This window comes from Eptesicus fuscus, chromosome 6 (assembly GCF_027574615.1).
Source record: "Eptesicus fuscus isolate TK198812 chromosome 6, DD_ASM_mEF_20220401, whole genome shotgun sequence".
NCBI classification, from domain to species: domain Eukaryota; kingdom Metazoa; phylum Chordata; class Mammalia; order Chiroptera; family Vespertilionidae; genus Eptesicus; species Eptesicus fuscus.
In genome coordinates this window covers 29,083,932-29,104,724 of record NC_072478.1, presented here as the reverse complement: position 1 = coordinate 29,104,724, position 20,793 = coordinate 29,083,932, and the positions used below count along the sequence as shown (strand labels likewise).

General features: G+C 51.0%; 1 protein-coding gene across 2 annotated transcripts in view; it reads right to left on the bottom strand.

Annotated features, from left to right (window-relative positions):
- The window catches only part of GNG7 (G protein subunit gamma 7), a 125,110-nt gene that overhangs the window by 67,418 nt on the left and 36,899 nt on the right, over positions 1-20,793 (bottom strand). For both annotated transcript variants that reach the window (XM_028159272.2, XM_054717528.1), the window contains exon 2: positions 18,767-18,825. The gene's annotated coding sequence lies outside the window, so the exon portion shown is untranslated. The remainder of the gene's footprint in view (positions 1-18,766; positions 18,826-20,793) is intronic.

Below are 20,793 nucleotides of genomic sequence, written 5' to 3'. Positions count from 1 at the left end.
CCCACAGAGAAGGACTGGGCCCCGATGTCATCAGTACTGATGGGTCAGATCCTGTGTTTACTATCGGGGGGGGGGGGGGGGAAGAGTCTGATTGCGGCTCACAGTAGACACCAGAACAAACCCCTGCCGGTCAGACGGTGTAAACCAGGGTGACCCAAGCATCTGTGAGTCACCTCCCCTGTCAGGTCCTGTTTTCCACCAGCGGGTCAGGGACACGCTGACTGCGGAGGGAAAATGAGCCAAAGCCCGAGGCAGGCAGGGGACAGGCGCGGGAGTGGCCGGGCAGGCTGGGTGGCCCCAGGTTTCTGTTAGGCACAGGGGTGGACACGGGCCCGGAGGCCTGTGCTCCCCACTGGTCTGCAACAACAGCCCTCCCGGGACATCCTGCAGGCAGAGCGCGATTTCCCAACCCTTTTCTGGTCAGCCCAGCTTCACACACAAGCCAGTGAAGTAAACATGGACGGGCGCCAAGGACAGCCACTTGGCCTTGCAGGAGCAGGAGGACCCACAAGGGCACTCACGGGTGGACGCAGCCTGGCCTGGGTGAGACAGCCCTGTAGGAGGAGGGCGGGGGGAGGGAGGGGGGCATCCTGGGCCTAAGGCCCACGCCCTGCCAGAGCCCTCCCCTCTCTGGCCTCAACAGCAGAGCTGACATGGCTGCCCTGTCCCCAGAGGGCTTCCTGTGTAGGTGCCCTGGGCCCCTTGGTGAATGCACTGCTCTCAGCGTCCACCATCGGGGCGGAGCAAGGGGCCCACGTTCTCGTCTTGCGCCAGGCCTGAAGACTCCGTAGTTGGTCCCTCAGCTACAGAGGAGAGAGCTTGGAGGCCTCCTGGCTCCAAGCCCTCTGAGGACACAACTGCTCAGGGAAGCCCAGGAGGGACGGACAGGGAAGGCTAGGGCCAGGGGCGTCTGAATTTCCAAGTAGAGAGCAATGTGGAGCCACACTTGCTTTAAGCCCAAGTGCCCAGTGTGAGCAGGAACTGGACTCAAAGTTTTTCCCCAATAATGAACACAGGGTCTCCCCCTCAGCACAGCTGATATTGGTGCCACATCCTTCTCTGTGGGGGGCCATCCTGGGCACTGTGGGGTGTGGAGCAGCATCCCTGATCCCACCCACTCAATGCCAGGAGCACCCCCAGTCGTGACGCTCCCAGACATCGCCCCGTGTCTCCTGGCGGCAGAATGACCCCTGAATTAGTGGTTTCCAAGGGCTGGGGGAGTGGGAGTGACTGCTAATGGGGACAGGGTATCTTTTTGGGGTGATGGAATGTTCTGGAATTCAAGCAATGCTTGCCCAACTATGTAAATGTACTAAAGCCACTGACATGTACACTTTAAAGGATGAATTATATGGTGTGAATTATATCTCAATAGAGCTGTTATTTTTAAAAATGTTTTTAACTTGAAGAATTAAGAAAAAAGAGTCAGTTCTGAGACGGCCTCCCACCTATGGAGCACGAAGCCTGTTTTCCCACGTTCAGTTGCTAGTGTGTGACCTCTTGTAGGGACTCTATTTATGTTCTTAGCGGGAAGCATCTGACCCCTTCCTCTTTGTGCCCTTAGTCTTTATTCACTCCACTGAGACTCTTCACTGTGAAAGAGGCTCTGAACCTTCCTCGTGTAACCTCCTTTATCAGGGGGAAAATAAACCATAGTGCCCAGCCAGTGTGGCTCAGTGGTTGAGTATCGACCTATGAACTAGGAGGGTACATGCCCGGGTGGAAGGCTAGATCCCCAGTGGGGGATGTGCAGGAGGCAACTGATCAATGATTCTCTCTCATCACTGATGTTTCTATCTCTTCCTCTCCTTTCCTCTCTGAAATTAATAAAAGTATATTTTTTATAAGAAGACCATATGCCTGATAAACAATCCAATAAAAAAATGGGCAAAGGACCTAAACAGACACTTTTTGAAACTGGACATACAGAAGGCCAAGAGACATATGAAAAAGTGCTCAAAGTCACTAATCATCCAAGACATGCAAATCAAAACGACAATGAGATACCATCTCACACCTGTCAGAATGGCTATCATCAACAAATCAACAAACGACAAGTGCTGGCGAGGATGCGGAGAAAAAGGAACCCTCGTGCACTGCTGGTGGGAATGCAGACTGGTGCAGCCACTGTGGAGAACAGTATGGAGTGTCCTCAAAAAACTAAAAATGGAACTCCCATTTGACCCAGTAATTCCACTACTAGGAATATATCCCAAGAAACCAGAAACACCAATCAGAAAGGATATATGCACCCCTATGTTCATAGCAGCACAATTCACAATAGCTAAGATTTGGAAACAACCTAAGTGCCCATCAGCAGATGAGTGGATTAAAAAACGGTGGTACATCTATGCAATGGAATACTACGCTGTGGTAAAAAAGGAATTCTTACCATTTACAACAGCATGGATGGAACTGGAGAGCATTATGCTAAGTGAAATAAGCCAGTCAGAGAAAGATAAGTATCACATGATCTCACTCATTTGTGGAATATAATGAACAACATAAACTGATGAACAAAAATAGATCCAGAGACAGTGAAGCATTGAACAGACCATCCAATCTCAGAGGGAAGGCAGGGGAGGGTGAGGGGAGGGTGAGGGGAGGGTGTCAGAGATCAACCAAAAGACTCGTATGCATGCATATTAGCATAACCAATGGACACAGACAACAGGGGGGTGAGGGCCTGTGCTGGGAGGCGGGAGTGGGCTGGGAGAGGTCAATGGGGGGGGGGGGGGGGGGCGGGCGTGGGGGGGAAAGGAGACATATGTAATACTTTCAACAATAAAGAATTAAAAAAAAATAAAGACCATATGCCTTTGCTGGCCCACTGCCTCTGCCCTCTACCCTAAGTTACCAGCAAGAGTGGGAACTAGCTCTGGCCAGTGTTGCTCAGTGGTTACAACGTTGGCCCGTGCACCAAAGGGTAGCAGGTTCCATTCCTGGTCAAGGGCACGTATATGGGTTGCAGGTTCGATCCTCAGCCCTGGTTGGGGTGTATGTAAAAAGGCAACCAATCGATGTGTCTCTCTCACACAGATTCCCCCCACCACCCCAACCTCCAGCCCTCCTTTCCACTCTCTCTAAAAATCAATGGAAAAAATATCCTCAGGTGTGGATTAACAACAACAACAAAAAGAGTGGGAACCAGACCTCCACCCAGGCTAGTGTGGGTTAGTATAAAACTGCTCTGGAAATGTCCAGTTCAGCACTGGTGCATCCCCCTCCCCCAAACTCCCTTTCTCCCTGGGCTATCGGCTGTCTGAGCTTATCAAATCGGGAAAATGAGGAGGAGAACTGTGCACTGATGTCAGAAAAATTATCTAACAAAAAGCTTGCTTTTTAAAAGAGTTCCTTAAATTCAAACAAACAGGTTTTAGACGTTAAAAAAAGAAAAGAAAAAGAGCCGACGTGCTGTGCTTTGGCTGCAGGACGCCGCCAGTTTCATCTCTGCACACTGGGTCTCCTGCTCACTGCTCCACCTCGGACAGTCATGGGCCTCACCCACCCCCCACCACAGCCCAGAGCAGGGCCCAGCCTCCAAGAAACCTGTCACCTCACAGGGATTAACACGATAGATATAACAGAAGGGAAGAGTGGCCTATAATTTTCTGTCTTTGTTGTGTCTTCATCTGGTTTTGGAATTAGGATAATGTTGGCCTCATAAAGAGAGTTTGGAAGTCTTTCCTCCTGAATTTCCTGGAATAGTTTGAGGAGGAAAGGTGTTAGTTCTCTGAATGTTTGGTAAAATCCGCCTGTGAAGCCACTGGATTTTTGATCACTGCTTTGATTTCATTAGTTGTTATTGGTCTATTCAGGTGTTCGGCTTCTTCCTGACTAAGCTTTGGGAGGTTGTATGTTTCTAGGAATTTGTCCATTTTGCCCAGGTTGTCTATTTTGTTGGCATATATTCGTTTGCAACATTTTCTTACAATACTTGGTATTTCTGTGATGTCAGTTGTTGCCTCTCCCCTTTCATTTGTTATATTTATCTGGGTCCACTCTCTTGGTTTCTTGATGAATCTGGTTAAAGGATCACAACCTTGATGACCCTTTCAAAGAACAGCTTTTGGTTTGATTGATCTTTTGTATTTTTTAAATTTTTTTTCACTTCTAAGTCATTTATTTCAGCTCTGATCTTTATGATTTCCTTCCTTCTACATATGCTGGGCTTTTCCTGCTGTTCTCTTCCCACTTCTTCTAGGTGTAGGTTTAGATGGTTTACTAGAGGTTTTTCTTGCTTCTTGGAGTAGGCCTGCAATGCTACGAACTTCCCTCTCAGGACTGCTTTTGCTGTGTCCCATAGATTTGGAATGGCTGTGTGCTCATTTTTGTTTGTTTCTAGGTGTTTGGTTTTTTTTAATTTCTCCCTTGATTTCATTGGTAACCCAAAAAAATCATACACCATGATCAAGTGGGATTTATTCCAGGGATGCAAGGTTGGTACAATATACGCAAATCAATAAATGTCATACACCACGGCAACAAAATGAAAGATAAAAATCACATGATCATATCAATAGATGCAGAAAAATCGAACCAGCCACACTGGAGGACTCCAGGGCTGTCCCTGCGCTATCGGAACCCTTGGCTGGGCAGCTGGCCTTGTGCACAGAGCCAACTCGTGGGGTGGAAGTGCTGGCTCCGCGTGAGGCTGTTCTGTGACCTTGGGTAACCTCGCCTACCCTGAGTTTCCACTTTCATTTTTAAAAGGGGTAAAGGCTCCCCTCACAGCAGAGTGACCTTTTCGAAGGTCAGAGCTTACATCTCAGCTAAATGACTTGCACTGGGCTTGCACAAACAGTGCCCCCTCCAGGATGACCCATTCCCCTCCCTTCCTGCACACCCTTCCAGGGTCTCTTACTGAGGACTGCATCAATCCACCTCCCTGAGGTGGGTTAAGCAGTACCCCCCACCCCCACCCCACCTCCACCCCCGCCGCCGCCCGCCAATTCATGTCCACCTAGAACCTCAGAAGGTCACTGGCATGAACTGAATTGTGTCACCCCACAAACTGATATGTTGGACTCCTGGCCTTCAGAACCTTCCACTGTGACTGTACCTGGAGATGGTAAGAGGTGATGAAGGTAACAATGAGGGTGGGCCCTAATCCAACATGACTGGTGTCCTTTTAAGTAGGACACAGGCGCGCGCAGAGGGAAGATGTGTGGACACGGAGAAGCTGGCCGTCCGCATGCCAAGGAGAGAGGCCTCGGAGGAAGCAGCCCAGCTGACACCTTGGTTTCAAAATTCCGGCCTCCAGCACCAAGATTATGCTGTTGCTTAAGCTGCCCTGTCACGGTGCTTTATTACGGCTGAGACCAACACAGTGATCTCATTTGATGTCACACTCACTGTACCTTTTGTACCGTTTGCATTTTTACAGCATGGTATATCTATTTATGCAAAAATATTTTTTCCTCCCTAGAGGTGTGTGGGCCCAAGTGAGGGTGGACGAGGGAGCAGCCACCTCATGGCCCGGTTCCTGATTCTGTGGCTCGGGTTGGGTTCCCTTATATTCTGGGGGGCAGACAGGGGACCTTCGGACTGAGCTCCAGATGTTATATCAGAACCAGAAGGTGTCTCATTCCCCCAAAGAACTGAAAGCAGGGTCTCAAATAGGTGATTATACACCTGTGTTCACAGCAGCGTGATTCACAGTGGCCAAAAGGTGGAAACAACCTCAGTGCTCATCAATAGATGAGTGATAAACACAGTGTGGCCCATCCACACACTGGAATATTACTCAGCCTTGAAAAGGAAGGACATTCCGGCACCTGCTACCAGGTGGATGGACCTTGAGGACAGTACGTCCAGTGAAATGAGCCAGACACCAAAGGACAAACGCTGTGTGACTCTACTCAGAGGGAAATCCATAGACAGAAAGTAGATGGTGGGTGCCAGGGGCTGGGACGGTGGGAAGGGGCAGGGGATAGGGAGTTAGTGTTTAATGGGCACAGAGTGTCAGTTTGGGAAGATGAGAAAGTTCTGGAAATGGATGGTGGGGATGGCTGCACAACAATGTGAATGTGCTTAACACCACTGAGCTGTGCACTGAAAAATGGTTAAGATGGCACATTTTATGTTGTGTGTATTTTACCACAACAGAGAGAGAAAGGAAAGATGCCCCAACCGCTCCTTGTTTCTGTGGGAGGAACATCGCAGTCTGTGATAGACACGGTGGTCCCGGGGCCTCACAACACCGACGGCCATCCCCACCCGGCATCTCTGCCCGGTTCCCCCAGGAGGCAGCGGGGCAAGTCTGAGTCTTCTGGGAAGGGAACAGGTTTGCCACCCTTTTCTGATAATTCCCAGGGAGGCGTGGGCAGGCGGGCGGCAGGGAGCCCGGCCCCCAGGCCCTCCATCCCTGGGTGTTTACAGAGCGCGCGGAGATCCACACCGCAGGCCAGGCTGTTCCCGCCCGGGAACAGGAAAACAAGGTCAGCCTGGGACACAGAGCCGCCGCCTGCTGCCGCCTGCTGCCGGCTTTCCTGGTGGACTCCTACCGATCACTCCCAGGGGCACGGGCTCTGGGCCGGGAACACGTTCTGTCCACGGGATTCGGTTACTTCTTTCTTGCCCTCGGTCAAGGGCAAGAACGCTGACACCCGGAACAGGAGTCCAGGGCTTGCCAACCTGTTGACGGTTCCGGGGTCACTCACTGATTCCCAGCATTTCCGTAGGTACCAGAGAAGCTGGATGACCTCCGGTGTCTTTGGGAAGAAGGAAGGCAGAGAGGGGACGGGTGGGGGGACAAGGCCTGTAAAACTGGTGGTGTCATCTAGTCCCTGCAGAACCCTGGGCAGCGGCCGCCGCGATCCCTCCAATTTTACAAAATGGAAACAGGACCGGAGGTGCCTGCCTGAGCAGGGGTCTCAGAGCTGGGAGGTACCAAGATAGGTGCCACTTCCTGGGCCTGGCTCCAGCGCCCACATGCACCCCCAAACTTGGCATGGCCAGTGACCTTGTGAAAACAGCCCTGAGGTCTGCTGGGACCTGTGCTCTCCCTCACCTCCAAGGTGCCTCAGTTGCCTCATCTGTAAAACAAGGAGGTCAATCAGTTGTTGCCAGGGGTGGGGCTAGAACCCTCTATGGCTCCCTATTGCCCTCGGGATAAAGCACCATCTGTGCCTGCGGGCTCCTCGCTCCCTCTCCCTCACCTTGAACCCAAGGTCCTGGAACCGGCCTCTGCTCCTGTGCCACCTGGAGGGTCCACCTACGAGGTTCCATCCGCTCCAGGGCACTGTCAGCCTCAACTCAGACACCACCTCCTCCAGGAAGGCCTCCCTGAGGCCCTGGACAGAGCCCCCCAGGGGAGTACCTGCTCTAACTCAGGCAGTGTCATCACCATCAGCTCACTTGGCCAGGGTCTCACCCAGGATGGTCCTGCCCCAAGGGGACACTGGCAACGCCTGGGGACATCTGTGGTTGTCACCCTAGGGGTGCTCCTGGCATCGAGAGGGTGGGGCCGGGGCGCTGCTCAATATCCCAGTTTCCAGGAGGCCCCCACAGAGAGTGACCCAGCCTCTGTTGGAAGCAAGAGACCTGGTAATGGTTTGCCAGGGGCAATGGTGGGTGTGGCCCTAGCCCTCAGTCCTTGTTTCCCCCTCTCTTCCCACCTACAGTGTGCCCTTCCTCTCACCTGCAGCCCAGGTGCCACGAACCCACACCCACACCTGGCTGGCTGTTCCTCCTGCTGCCTGGCTTTGCCAGTCTCTTGGGTGAGAGGGTGCCTGGCTCTGGGAGCTGGCCTCTCATCGAGCAGGGCTCTGAATCAGCCGGGATATTAGTCAGGGTGCCAGGGAATAGCATGTTAAATTCCAGGAGGCTCATGAGCTCAGACCTCATCCCCTTGATGACTCAGCCAGGGAAGCCCCATGTGATCATTACTCCTTTCGGGGTACAAGGATTATGTCCTTGAGGTTCCGTTCACTGTCTCCAGCATGTCACTGGTCCCAGTCACGGGCTCGCCTCTCTGTTCAGAGGTCAGGTGAGGATTTGTTCCTTCTCTCACTCATTCACTCACCAAACATCCAGTGGGCGGCTGGAGCATCAGATCCCTGGTCTGGGCCTGGTGACACTCAGCTAACTATCACAAAACAGTTACCATGTGGCCCTGGGCAAGTTAGTTAGCCTCTCTCTGCTGCTGTTTTCTCATCTGGAAAATAGAGATTATTAGCTCTACTTTGCACAGTTGTGGTGGGTTTTAGAAGGAGTGTGTCTGAAGGCAACACAGTGGGTGTATCAGTCAGCTACTGCTGTGTAACAAGTTATTACAAACTTAGCAGTTTAAAACAGCACATGTTTGTCCCATCTCACAGTTTCTATGTTAGGAACTGGGGCACAACTTAACTGGGTCCTCTACTCAAGGTCTCAGGAGCTTAAAATCAAGGGATTGGCCAGGCTGAGTTCCCATATAGAATTTAGGGTCCCTTCCAAGCTCATTCAAGTGGTTGGCAGAATCTAATTGCCTGCAGCTATAGAACTGGGGGGGGGGTCCCCATTTTCTTGCTGGCTATGACGTGGGGATTGCTCTCAGTTCCTAGAGGGCATATGGCCTCCTCCACAGGTAGTTCACAAGGTGTCTGTTTGCTTTATTCAAGGCCAGTGAGAGAGGGTCTGCCATTGCTTCTGATATCGGTCTCTCCCTCTCTTCCTCTTTTATTTGGTAAACACGTAACATAAGACTTACCACTTTGACCTCTTTTATTTGTACCGCTAAGTAGAGTCAAGTATGTTCACATACATGAGTTAGAAGCACTCTCTACTTCACGTGTGGTGGTCCTGCACACTCGTAACTTAGGCAAAGCCCCAGCTGCACATGTGATCCACGGCGGTGGCCTCTGCACACACAGGGTCCCTGTGCCCATTTCCTGGTCTTGTGCTATGGTTGTGTGAGATGCCACCACAGGGGAAAGCTGGGGGAAGGGTGCTCAGGACCCCCTGAAAAGTGTTTGTAATTTCCTTTGCAATTATTTCAAAATAAAGTTTTCAAAAAATATATTAGTCAAAGCCATAGGTATATTTAGGTGTAACTGGACCAAAACATGCCGGGCATTCCCCAAGGCCGACATCCTCCTTTCTCCCCCAACCCTGGTCGTCGCCCCCAGAGTCCTGGCAATACATCCTGCTGGGAGGGGCGGAGGTCAGAGCGGAGGGCAAAGATGCCCCCTGCTCAGCCGTGGTAGAGGCTCAGCGCTGGTCCTATCTCCCTGACTATGGCTATGCTCCCTTCTTCCTCTGTGTGGCCAGCAGGCTTCTAAGAGCCCCCCAGATCCCTGTAGATGAACCCCTGAGTATAGGCAGGACTGTGAACATGATAAGACACCCCTGGTATGTTATTTTGTACAAAAGAAGGGATTTGGAAGATGTAATTAAAATCCCAAATCAGTTGACCTTGAGTGAATCAAAAGGGAAATTTGCCTTGGTGGGCCTGGCCTAATCTGGTGAGTCCTTCTTGAAGTGAGACTGGACATGTGAGAGGGTCTATAAAGGAGGACAGGGCCCGGGAGCCACTTCTAAGGGCTGAGAGTCAGGTCATCCCTAGCTGGCAGCTGGCAAGACGACTGAAAAGACCTAGATCCTGCTGACAACGTGGGGAACCTGGAAGTGGGTCCTTTCCCAGTCTAGCCTCAGATGAGAACTCAGCCCTGGCCAAGCCCACTGAGACACTGAACAGAGGTCCAGCCATGCCATGTCCCCACTTCTGACCTGTAGAACCAGGAACTAATGGACAGGTGTGGTTTAATGGACATGTTTGTGGTGACTTGTTATGCAGCAACAGCTAGCGAATACACTTTATGTGACAGCACAGCAAAGCATCTGGGGTTTTATGATCACTTTCATATTTAAGGGATGCTCCCATCGCTCAGGAATTCTAAGCATTTTGGGAGCTGTGAGCCCAGAACCATGGGTGAAGGCCAAAATTTGTATTTATTATTAACCACACCATCTCACCTCCCAAAGGTCCCACCTCCAATTACCATCACACTGGGAGTTAGGTTTTAACATTTGAATTTGGGGACACCAATGGCAATTAGAGACAATTGGTGATTCAGTCTAAGGCAATGAGAGACACCTCCCAACACACCAGTTCCCTGTGGGCCTGCATTTGTTGCTCCTGCTCAGGCCTCCACTGGGCTGACAGCGGCTCAGGAGCCCTCAGCTCCCAAGCTGCGCCCTCTGACCCCGCAACTCCTGAGCACAGCCCACCTGGCCCTCCCCAGGCATCCGGGTATTTGCTGACTGAAAGAACGAAGTGGGAGGGAAGGGAAAGAGGAGCCTAGGCCGACACCTCAGTGCCCACCAGCTCAGATGGAATCAGGACTGAGAATGGGCCTTGGGAGGATGTGGGGACCCCTTCTGCCCACCCCAATGAGCTCCTCTCCACCTCGTCACGGCTCCCCCGGGTCCCCCACCTGCTTGTCACAACCCTGTGTGTTTTTGAGTCTGATGACTCTCTGATGACTGCCTGCTTACATCATCCCCTGCCCTGGGGCTGACTGTTCAAGTGGTTGCCCAGCAACAAGCACGTGGCTGCAGATGCTGCAGTTGGCATGCCTTTGTTGCCAGTGGGCTGTTCTAGTTCTGGCTGCCCCATCAGTGGATCCCCTCTTTGGTGATCTTGGATGTGAACTTTGCTGGGCCTTGATTTTCAAGCAGGTAAAAGCGGGTGGCAGCACTAACTAACCCGTGAGAGGGCCCGCTGAGAGAGCTTACCCTGCAGGGTCCAAAAGAGTGGGGCCTGTTGGCTGTCTTGGGTGAGAACCACAGTGGTAACACAAAGCAGAGAATAAAGAGAGTGGTCTTGAGTCAACACAGAAGGCAAGAATCTCATAGAGCAGGGTCCCCTCCCCGCCCCCTCGGCAAAGCTGACATCGGGCCTGGGTCATTCCCTGGGGTACAGCCATCCTGAGCATTGTGGGTGCTGAGCCACATCTCTGGTCCCACCCACTTGATGCCAGGTGTACCCCCAGTCATGACAACCACAAATGTCTCAGACATGGCCCAGTGTCCCCTAGAGGCAAAGTCTCCCCTAGATGAGACCCTGCAGTAGGGGGTCAAGGTCATGTCTGAGCAGGGCCTGCTGCTTACGGAAGCACCATGTGGCTTGGTCTCTGGAATCAGAGGCTCCAGGTGGAGGGTTTGGCTGCATCAGGAGACTCATAATTACATAAATACTGCACACGTTTTCTGTTGGGAAGGTGGCGGCGGCAGCCCGTGACCTTCCGTGAGCAGAACATTCTAAGTTTTCACTGTATATCTTGGCAGTCCTTTTAGGAGAACAATGTGTCCTGGGAAAGAACTGATAATAAGGTGCATTTTAACACACCCAGGACAGACCAAAAGCCGTCACTACCCAGGAGAAAGACGAGCACTCCTATTTGTTCCCCACCCAGAGGCCACTCTCTGAAGATAAAAGCTCTGGCAATGCTCTCAGCAGAAATGTTCAGAAAGCCCCAGAGAACAGGAGCCATCAGGAAGGCACGCTCTGCTGTTGGGAGGTTCCTTTGTGCTCTATGGAGTGAGCAGTTCAGCTGCAGAAATGCCTGCCCTTGTAGGATCCCCCCTCGGCATGGCTGACACTGGGGCTGGTCACCCCTGTGGGGCCCGTCCTGGGCACGGGGGAACCCAGAACACATGCCTGGCCCCACTCACTCGATGCCAGGAGCAATCCCGCCTTGACAACCACAGGTGTTTCCAGACATCATCCAGTGTCCCCCAAAACACTAGTATTAGAGGCACCCACAGGCAGCAAAATCTCAGACATTTGCTGAAGCAATATCTTCACCAATACAGCTCCTAGGGCAATGGAAACTAAAGAGAAAATAAACAAATGGGACTACACCAAAATAAAAAGCTTCTGTACAGCAAAAGAAACCATCAACAAAACAAGAAAGCCCACTGCATGGGAGAACATATTTGCCCGCGTTATCACTGATAAGGTTTTTTTTTTTTTTTAAATATATTTTATTAATTTTCTACAGAGAGGAAGGAAGAGGGATAGAGAGTTAGAAACATCGATGAGAGAGAGACATCGATCAGCTGCCTCCTGCACACCCCCCACTGAGGATGTGCCCGCAACCAAGGTACATGCCCTTAACCGGAATCGAACCTGGGACCCTTCAGTCCACAGGCCGACGCTCTATCCACTGAGCCAAACCGGTCTCGGCACTGATAAGGTTTTAATCTCCAACATTTACAGGGAACTCATACAACTTAACAAAAGGAAGATAATCCAATAAAAAATGGGCAACGGAACTAAATAGATACTTTTCGAAAGAGGACATAAGGAAGGCCAGAGACATCTGAAAACATGCTCAAAGTCACTAATCATCCGAGAGATGCAAATCAAAACGACAATGCAGTACCATCTCACACCTGTCAGAATGGCTATCACCAACAAACGACAAGTGCTGGCGAGGATGCGGAGATAAAGGAACCCTCGTGCACTGCTGGTGGGAATGCAGACTGGTGCAGCCACTGTGGAGAACAGTATGGAGTGTCCTCAAAAAACTAAAAATGGAACTCCCATTTGACCCAGTAATCCCACTTCTAGGAATATATCCCAAGAAACCAGAAACAGCAATCAGAAAGGATATATGCACCCCTATGTTCATAGCAGCACAATTTACAATAGCTAAGATTTGGAAACAGCCTAAGTGCCCATCAGCAGATGAGTGGATTAAAAAACGGTGGTACATCTACACAATGGAATACTACGCTGTGGTAAAAAAGAAGGAATTCTTACCATTTATAACAGCATGGATGGACCTGGAGAGCATTATGCTAAGTGAAATAAGCCAGTCAGAGAAAGGTAAGTATCACATGATCTCACTCATTTGTGGAATATAATGAACAACATAAACGGATGAACAGGGATAGATCCAGAGACAGCAAAGCATTGAACAAACTGTCAAACCTCAGAGGGAAGGTAGGGCAGGGTGGGGGTAAGGGAGAGAGATCAACCAAAGGACTTGTATGCATGCATATAAGCCTAACCAATGGACACAGACACCAGGGGGGTGAGGGCGTGAGCGGGGAGTAGGAGGGGGGGCAATGGGGGAATAAGGACACATATGTAACACCTTAATCAATAAAGAAAAAAAAAAGAATCACTGATTTAGACCAATATATGCAAAATATAGTCATTTCCACTCTCGGCTCCATTTCGGGTGCCCAGTAGCCCCCGTGGCTAGTGGCTACCGTTTTTGAAATCAAAGCTCTGGACACTGTGTTCAACTCAAAACTCAATGTCACCACAATAAAACTAGCACCACAGCAGCCTCGACATCCGAGCCGGCGACTCTCAAGCTGAATGGCCAGCGCACGCAGTGGACAGGGGGCCCGAGGCGTCCTTGAGAAAGCCCTCGCTCTGCACAGCTGCCATGTTGGAGGGGCTCCCGCTTGCTGTTCTCCGAGGCAGGAATCAGCCGGCTGTGCTCCCAACTTCCAAGACAACGACGGGGTCCATCCAGAAGAAACTTAACCACATCCGAAGACAGTGCGAGAGGACCCAGTACGACAGGGTCTCACTGTGCGATCCTGCCCCCGGGGGACACTGGGCCACGTCCGAGGACCCTCACCAGTGGGTCCAGGACTCTCGCTAGAAGGTCAGCTCTGTGAGAGCCCGGGGTCTTGGGTCGTCCTGGTTACGGTGGTTTCCCTAGGGCCTGGCCCAGGCAGTCATTTGGAAATCCTTGCTGAGGGAATGAATAAAATCTCTGAGGGTCACCCTGTACCCAGCCAGGCCGAGCAGTCACCACGCAGGGGATTGTATTCAAAGCCGTAACACACACCCGAGGGTGCCACGGGGGACACCAGGCAGGTTCCACACGCAGGGGGCCTGAGGGGGCTTCTGAGGGTTGGCGTCATTTAAATGAGTCCCAAAAGGGGCTGCACGGGGCCCGCCTGCAGAGGGACCACGTGGCCAGAGCTTCCGGTCACTGCAGGACCATCCTTGGGGGTGTGAAAGCAGCAGTGAGACTGCCACCCCCGACCCTGCCTCTTCGCTTCCCTCGTGAAGCCTTCACTCCAGCCACTGGGCCATGTAGGTTTGGGGGGGGGGGGCGGGTACAGACACCCAAAGCCACAGAGCCCATGTTTTCTGCCTCTCCTACACCCACAGATGGGAGTCTCCATGTCTGCGAGGCAGGGGCCCCAGGACAGGGTGACTACAGGACTCTCGGTGCTGAATCAGAATGTCTCAGGGAACAGGGACAGGCGGTCACAGGGCGCCGAGTGAGGAAGGGGTGACTGAAGATGTCTGGGTACCCACCTACACCCAGCTGAATTTCCACCCCCGCCTGGCTCAAGGCCCAGTCTGATCCCATGGGCCTTCTCTGCCCCCTAGTGGCTGTCAGAGGGAACGGCAAATGTCATCCAGCTTCAGACGATGCAGGGCAAACCCCAGGACCCACTGGCATCTGCAGAAATTCAGACAATGGGATCAGAGCACTGGCTCTGCCTTCAGGATGGGCAGCAGTGACCCTCACTCAGTGACACACCAGCTCGCGGGAGAGGCTGGCTGCTCAGTCATGGGAGACCCTGCTCAGAGTCTTACACGCCTTGGACCCTTGATCTGATCTTCTGCTTGTCAAAGACCTTTAATCCGGCCCCTCGGCCCCTGGTGCTGCAGGGAACTGAATGTGAGGATGCCTGTGGATGGCTAGCACGGCGCCTGGCAGACACGATGTCCTCAACAAGTGACAATTAAAGTTTTGAAAACCATCAGGGAAAGCCTGGCAGTACCCACTCTGAGGAGTTTCCTCGGTAATCCCTGCCAGACCCGCTTGTGGGTGCCAGCTCAGCCAATAATTCTGTCTCCCTCCATCAGGGTTCGCCCTCAGCTGACACAGGGCAGGTAACTCTCCATGGGGCCGTCCTGGGCACTGGGCTCTGAGCGGCATCTCTGGCCCCACCCACTAGATGCCAGGAACCCCCGCTGTGATAACCACAGATGTCCCCAGATTGGCCTACTGCCCTTGGGGGTGCAGAATCACCCTCAGTTGTATGTAAAGGAATCAAAGCCAAAGAAAACGCTTGGAATTTTCAGCTACTCTGTGACGTCCCGTTGACGCGTCAGAGTGAAACAAGCACCACACTGAGCTCAGACTGCTGGGACGTTTTGTCTCCAGATGATGTTCCCAAATCTTCTTCCCTAGAAAAGTTCTCAGTAGCACATGTGGAAATGTAATTAGCGGCCCTTTTCCTCTGTGGTAATGACACAGATTTGGGTCTGTAATAAAGAGGAACGGGTCCCTTTAGACCTGAGGGCCAGACTGGGCAGGGTCCCCAGTTGGCACTGCTGACAGGACCTGGTCATTCCCTGTGGGGGACTCTCCTGGGCATGGGGGGTGTTGAGCTAGCATCCCTGGCCCCACCCACCTGATACCAGGAGCACCCCCAATCGTGACAACTACAGATGTCCTCAGACACTGTCCTGTCCCCTGGGGCAGGATCACCCCAGGGAGACCCACAAGTACAGTTGAATTTCCACGGCTCGAGGATTTCAGTGCAAAATAGACAATTCGGAGACAATGCAGGCGAACTGTTTTTATATCTTGACATTGAAGGCCTCCCAGACACAAAGGGGAACACTTGTGTCCGGGACACATTTACAGTCCCAGTTCCCTACGGCAGAACCCCACCAGCCCCGAGGGAAGACACACTCAGGAAAATAGCGGCATATGTGACGGGCACCAGACAGCGTCCTGATGGAGAAATATAGCAAGTTCCCACAAATGTGTGCAAAGAGCTCAGGCAAATCCATGAGACAAAGAAACCCCCAACACAGAGGCGAGTAGAAAATACGGCCAGGCCACTCGCAGCAGAAGCTCCCGAGAGAAAATGCTGAACTCATGGGTAACACAGGAGACCCAGACACAGCAGCCACGCAAGTGTCCGGTGGTCAGATTGGTAAAGACACGAAAACTGTACAGTTGGGATGGTAGGAAAAGGGGCCCTGGGAGTAAAAAGTGGTACATTTCTGGGGGTCCTTGCGGCTGAAAGTAAAAAATGTAAATGAAAATACCCTGACTTAAACACACACACCACAAACCTACTTATAGGAACTTATCCCAAATAATAAGCAACCAAGGTTGTACAAAATTTACACAAGGACATTCATCCCAGAGCATTGCAAACAAGGAAAAGAAAATAAACACTCAGAGAAGCCAACCAAGAGGAGACCAGTCAAATCCTATATAATAAAAGGCTAATATGCAAATTGACCAAACGGCCGAACAACTGGTCACTATGATGCAAACTGACCACCAGGGGGCAGACGCTCAACACAGGAGCTGCCCCCTGGTGGTCAGTGTGCTCCCACAGGGGGAGCGCTGCTCAGCCAGAAGCCGGGCTCACGGCTGGCGAGCACAGCGGCGGTGGCAGGAGCCTCTCCTGACTCTGCAGCAGCATTAAGGACCCCTCGGGGTATGTCCAACCACTGGGCCTAAGCCATTAGTTGGACATCCCCCGAGGGCTCCCGGACTGCGAGAGGATGCAGGCCGGGCTGAGGGACCCCCCTGATTGCACAAATTTCGTGCACCAGGCCTCTAGTCAATTATAAAATAATTTTAAAGAAATAAATTATAATTTCTCTATAAGGTGGAATGTTAAGCCAACATCAGGAAAGATGGAAATCTAGCTTTACTGATGAGAAAAAATGCCCATCAAGAAAAATGAGCTCATTGGAGGAAAAAATAATGTACGTATCTAAAATCAGTGTGTGAATGTAATTCACAGAGGCTCGGGGAGGACGCTCACCAGATGTCAGCCACGGTCATCACTGGCGGGGGTTTGGGTCACTGCCTTCTCTGTACATGCCTGCATTTCCACTTTCTTTTTACAGGAAGTCAGTGCGACGTTGGCACTGAAGAGAGCGGATGAGGGAGGTCCACGCGCTGTGAAGACCATACACCAGCCACAACCTTGCCCGACAACCTGCACGCAGTTCACCAAACTCCCCTCTGGCCGGCAACTCTGTGAGACAGGAGTTACAGTGTACATCCTCTCTGGACCTGAGCGTAAACAAGTCGGGCAGACCCCAGGCTCCAACTTCCGCTTTTGGTCTCTGGCCTCAGGAACAGCCTCTCTCTCGGGCTTAGCTAAAATATTCATGTTTTAATGTTACTGAAGTACACTTCACCTTCTATAAAATTCACTCGTGTGAAGTGCACACCTCAAAAGGTTTCCTAGTGAGTTCGTGGAGTTGTGTGACGGCCCCGCCCCTGCCACGCAGTGCTGGACCCTTTCCTTCACCCGTCAGATTCCGGCGCTCCTCCACACGAACCCCTCCCACCCCAGGCCCTGGCAGCCACGACAGGTGTGCCTCCTCTAGACATTTCATCTAAATGGAATCATAATGTGTTGCCTTTGGGGTCTGCCTTCTTTCCCAGCAGTTTTTTCATACAAACACACACACACACACTGAATGGGAGTAGCCAACATTATAAAGACATCAGATCTCTTTCAAGTTTATCGATAACACAATCCTAATCAAAATGCCATCAGAATTTTTGTTAGTAACCAGAAATTTATTCTAAAGATTGCATGACAGAGAAAACTCCATGAGAGTAGCAAAGACATTTATGAAAAAAGAAGGAGCAAGAAATGGGGCTGGGAACATACCAGAGAATTATAGTAAATACAACAAGCAAGTGGTAGCCCAGAGCACATAGCAACCTCTAACTAATTGTTATGTTATTTCCTCTTCCCACATTACACAAGCCACTCAAAGTCCTTTGGGGAATGAGACCAGAGATGAACAGAGGAGCTAACAGAACAAGACCCGAGCCTTAGTTTGCTGCTAACTTGTTAACAATCTTCCTGGCCCTGGCTGGTGCTGCTCAGTGGGTAGAGTGTCAGCCCGAGCACCAAAGTCTTGGGTTTGATTCCCGGTCAAGGGTACATACCTGGGTTGTAGGTTTGATCCCCAGCCCCTGTTGGGGCACATGCAGGAGGCAACGAATCAATATGTCCTCTCACATTGGAGGTTTTTGTCTCTCTCTCTCCCTCTCCCTCTCTCCCTCTCCTTCCCTCCCTCCCCTTTCCCTCCTACTCTCTATAAAAATCAAGGGGAAAATATCCTTGGGTGAGAATTAACAACAAAAAAAGGAACCTTCCTGAAGCCACTGTGGTGTTTCCCAGTCTGCCAGGGTGGGTGATGTGTTTCAGATATTGATCACATCTAGTGACTTAGCACTGTTCCTGTCAATGGCTAAGCTAAGACTGCTGAAAGCAGGCTAGCACAGTGGCCCACTTTCTGCCTTGACCCCATCCTGGGGTGCACTGGGACCAGTCCATGTTCCCCTGCTACTTCATGGGTGACTGGAGCCCAAGAGCAGAAGGCATTCCTCACTCTCGTGTGCTCTTTTAAAAAAAAAATATTTTTTTTTTATTGATTTCAGAGAGGAAGGGAGAGGCAGAAAGAGACAGAAACATCAATGATGAGAAAGAATCATTGATCGGTTGCCTCCTGCACGCCCCCTACTGGGGATTAAGCCCGCAACCTGGGCATGTGCCCTGACCAGGAATCCAACTATGACCTCCTGGTTCATAGGTCGACGCTCAACCACACCGGCCGGGCTCCCACGCACTCTTGGCAGAAAGGACAAACCCTCAGAGAAGAGTCAGGCATGCACAGTTGAGGGCGCATGCTCCAAGGGTAAACCAACCTCTTAACTCTCATCCTGGCTCGGGCTGGCCAACCCAACAACTGCATGAAGTGTGAATGTGGAGAAAAGAAAAACATCAGGACACCAACCTGTGTGCAAGGCCGAGCTGTCTTCAGCGCCGAGGTTCCAGGAACCAAAAGTCCGCTCCCTGGAAGAAAAACGTAAGACTTTAGTTGACCGTCGTGCGGCCAGAAATGTGGGTGTTACTGTGGACATTGGCATCGAAGAGTCATGAGCTCATGAGTAGACAACAGTAAAAATCATTTTGGGAGTCCTGCCTTTGGGTCACTCTGACAGGCACCGGGGCAGCACGAATAGGCTTCCAGATGCAGAGAGAGTAGATTTGAGGAGGCAATGAGAGCCCTGGCTGGTGTGGCTCAGTTGGTTGGAGTGCCATCCCGTTCATTGAAAGGTTGCTGGTTTGATCCCCAGTCGGGGTCCATATGGGAGGCGGCCAATGGATGTTTCTCTCTCACATCGATGTTTTTCTCTCTCTTCCTTCCTTTCTCTCTAAAATCAGTGGACATATCCTCAGGTGAGGATTTTTTTTTTTTTAAAGGGAGGCAATTAGAGATTGACGACATTATCTCTAATAAGTTTCCAAAACGAAATTAAATGAGAGGATTGGATGTTTACATGACCTTTTAGAGTTTACAAAAGACATTCACCTTCATCATTTGAACCTCATGGTCCGCTGGGAGGAAGAAGGGGAGACTGAGTCAACCTCTTGCCCCAGGGTACCCACAGGGTGACCAAGTCACCCAGATTTGCCTAACGAATTGTGAGAACTAAATGCATTGTGGGGTCATAGATGGGGTCCCAGGGCAGAAAGAGAAGGAACTAGTGAAATCTGAATAGAGAGTGGAGCTGAGTTCACATGAATGTACCCATCTGTCTCCTGGTTGTCACAATGTCCCATGATTATGGAAAACTAGGCGATGGGTAGACAGGAACTCGCTGTACTATTGAGGCGCTTCTGAAAATCTAAAACCATTCTGAAATAAAAAGTGTACTTAACCAAACAACTCAATGAAAAACTTTAAGTGCTGTTTCCTTTCTCTGGGTTCAGGCTAATGTGTTGTCAGTTAAAAGGCCAGGATGGTGAACTGAAATCCCCACCATCACCTGCAGATGGCGCCGCTGCTCCAGGAATGCCCTAAGCCCTTTGGGATCCTGAAGCTGCTAGAATCTACCCAACAGGATCTGCTCTTCTAGGCTGCAAATGAGGACAAGAACTGCTGGGGCACTGGGGCAAGAGGGGCACCCGGGACTTCCTACCAGGCAGCAGTGGCTGGAAGAGATGGGAGATGGAAGGGCTGGAACAACCTGCCCATGGACTTGGACGCCAAGACTTGCCTCAGCCTTGCAGGAATCATCTATGTATATGATCCTTCAACAGCCCAAAGGTTGAATTTTTGAATGAATTAAAAACTCACAAGAAATTGCAAAGTTAGTAAAGAGGAGTCCCAGTTCCCCAGATGGAAGCTCTTTACACAACTAAGGGACATTGTCAAAACCAGGAAACAGTGACTAATAAACTGGTAATTAGACAGTCTTATTGAGATATAATTTTCATGTTACACAATTCACCCATTTGAAGTGCATGATTCAGTGGTTTTTAGTATATTCACAAAGTTGTGCAACCAACACCATAATTAAATTTAGGACATTTTCATCACCCTTAAAGGATACCTGTCCCCATCAGCAGTCACTCCCCAGCCCCCGGCAACCACTAACCTACTTCCTGTCTGAGGATGTGCCTGTCCAGGACATTTCACAGAAATGGAATCACACACTGTGTGGCCTTTGATGTCTGGCTTCTCTCACTGAACATCATGTGTTCAAGATCTATCCATGTTGTAGCGAGTGTCAGTGCCTCACTGCTTTTCAGGCTGAGTAATAGTCTGCTGTGTGGATGGACACATTGTTTATCCATCATCCACTAATGGACATTTAGGCTGTTTCCACCTTTTGGCTGTTGTGAATCGTCCTGCTGCAAACATGGATGCCTTATGAATCATTTTAAAATGGTTTCTCACTCTGCCTCCACATCTACCAACTGCAAATCTCCCTGTCCCCGGGTCCTGCACACACCAGCTGCTGGCTGCTGTGCTTG